This window comes from Arachis hypogaea, chromosome 10, assembly GCF_003086295.3.
Source record: "Arachis hypogaea cultivar Tifrunner chromosome 10, arahy.Tifrunner.gnm2.J5K5, whole genome shotgun sequence".
NCBI classification, from domain to species: Eukaryota; Viridiplantae; Streptophyta; class Magnoliopsida; order Fabales; family Fabaceae; genus Arachis; species Arachis hypogaea.
Genome location: NC_092045.1, coordinates 69,484,392 through 69,486,737, shown reverse-complemented (window position 1 = coordinate 69,486,737; position 2,346 = coordinate 69,484,392). Strand labels below are relative to the sequence as shown.

General features: G+C 35.5%; 1 non-coding gene across 1 annotated transcript; it reads left to right on the top strand.

Annotated features, from left to right (window-relative positions):
* Nucleotides 1-374: 374 nt before the first annotated feature.
* On the top strand, nucleotides 375-482 carry LOC112719328 (small nucleolar RNA R71). The gene has a single exon (XR_003161634.1). It is a non-coding gene; the product is annotated as a small nucleolar RNA R71 (small nucleolar RNA).
* Nucleotides 483-2,346: the final 1,864 nt, after the last annotated feature.

Genomic DNA, 2,346 nt, shown 5'->3' with positions numbered 1-2,346 from the left:
TCTTCCATTGAAGGATTCTCAGGATCATAAGCTTCTTCCTCAGATGAAGCTTCCTTAGTACTGCTTGGTGCATTTTGCATTCCAGACAGACTTTGAGAAATCATATTGACTTGTTGGGTCAATATTTTGTTCTGAGCCAATATGGCATTCAGAGTGTCAATCTCTAGAACTCCTTTCTTCTGACTAGTCCCATTGTTCACAGGATTTCTTTCAGAAGTGTACATGAATTGGTTATTTGCAACCATTTCAATCAGTTCTTGAGCTTCAGTAGGCGTCTTCTTCAGATGAAGAGATCCTCCAGAAGAGCTATCCAAAGACATCTTGGACAGTTCAGAGAGACCATCATAGAAAATACCTATGATACTCCATTCAGAAAGCATGTCAGAGGGACATTTTCTGATTAATTGTTTGTATCTTTCCCATGCTTCATAGAGGGATTCTCCTTCCTTCTGTCTGAAGGTTTGGACTTCCACTCTAAGCTTACTCAATTTTTGAGGTGGAAAGAACTTTGCCAAGAAGGCATTGACTAGCTTTTCCCAAGAGTCCAGGCTTTCTTTAGGTTGAGAATCCAACCATGTTCTAGCTCTGTCTCTTACAGCAAAAGGGAATAGCATAAGTCTGTAGACCTCAGGGTCAACCCCATTAGTCTTGACTGTGTCACAGATTTGCAAGAACTCAGCTAAAAACTGATGAGGATCTTCCAGTGGAAGTCCATGGAACTTGCAATTCTGTTGCATTAGAGAAACTAATTGAGGCTTAAGCTCAAAGTTGTTTGCTCTAATGGCAGGGATAGAGATGCTTCTCCCATAGAAGTTGGGAGTAGGTGCAGTAAAGTCACCCAGCACCTTCCTTGCATTGTTGGCATTGTTGTTGTTTTCGGCTGCCATTTGTTCTTCTTCTTTGAAGAATTCGGTTAGGTGCTCTAAAGAGAGTTGTGCTTTGGCTTCTCTGAGCTTTCTCTTCAAGGTCCTTTCAAGTTCAGGATCAGCCTCAACAAGAATGCCTTTGTCTTTGCTCCTGCTCATAAGAAAGAGAAGAGAACAAGAAGTGTGGAATCCTCTATGTCACAGTATAGAGATTCCTTGAAGTGTCAGAGGAAAAGAAGAGTAGAAGACAGAAGTAGAAAATTCGAACTTATCAAAGGAGATGGAGTTCGAATTTTGCATTAAGGGATAGTGTTAGTCCATAAATAGAAGGATGTGAGAAGGAGGGAAGTGATTTTCGAAAATTAAGTAGAAAATTTGAAAACATTTTTGAAAAACATTACTTAATTTTCGAAAATGAAAGTGGAAAAGAAATCAAGTGATTTTTGAAAAAGATTTTGAAATTAGAAATCAAAAAGATTTGATTGAAAACTATTTTGAAAAAGATGTGGTTAAGAAGATATGATTAGTTTTAAAAAGATGTGATTGAGAAAATATGATTTGAAAAACATTAAAAAGATTTGATTTGAAAATTAAAAACTTGACTAACAAGAAAAGATATGATTCAAACATTAAACCTTTCTCAACAGAAAAGGTAACATACTTGAAATGTTGAATCAAATCATTAATTGATAGTAAGTATCTTTAAAAATGGAAAGAAATTGGTTTTGAAAAAGATTTGATTGAAAAATTGATTTGAAAAAGATTTGATTTTGAAAAGATTTTGAAAACTTAGAAAAAAATTTGATTTGAAAACAAAATCTTCCCTTCTAGCCATCCTGGCGTTAAACGCCCAGAATGGTGCACATTCTGGCGTTTAACGCCCAAAATGCTACCCTTTTGGGCGTTAAACGCCCAACCAGGTACCCTGGTTGGCGTTTAAACGCCAGTCTGTCCTTCTTCACTGGGCGTTTTGAACGCCCAGCTTTTTCTGTGCAATTCCTCTGCTGTATGTTCTGAATCTTCAATTCTCTGTATTATTGACTTGAGAAGACACAAATTAAAAATATTTTTGGATTTTTAATAATCAAAATGCAACTAAAATCAAATAACAATGCATGCAAGACACCAAACTTAGCAGTTTGTATACTACTGACACTAACAAAATGGAAATGCATATGAGACACACAAAACACTCAAGTCAATTGAATTCAAAGATCAGAGCACGAAAATTTATCAAGAATTACTTGAAAATCCTTAATACATTTGAATGAATGCATGCAATTGACACTAAACTTAAGATGAGACACTAGACATAAACAATAATTTTTTTGATTTTATGATTTTTTTTTAATTTTTTTGTGTTTTTCAAAAATTAAGTGGAAAAAGATATCAAAATTCTCAATGAGAATTCCAGGAATCAGTGCAATGCTAGTCTAAGACTCCGGTCTAGGAATTAGACATGGCTTCACAGCCAGCCAAG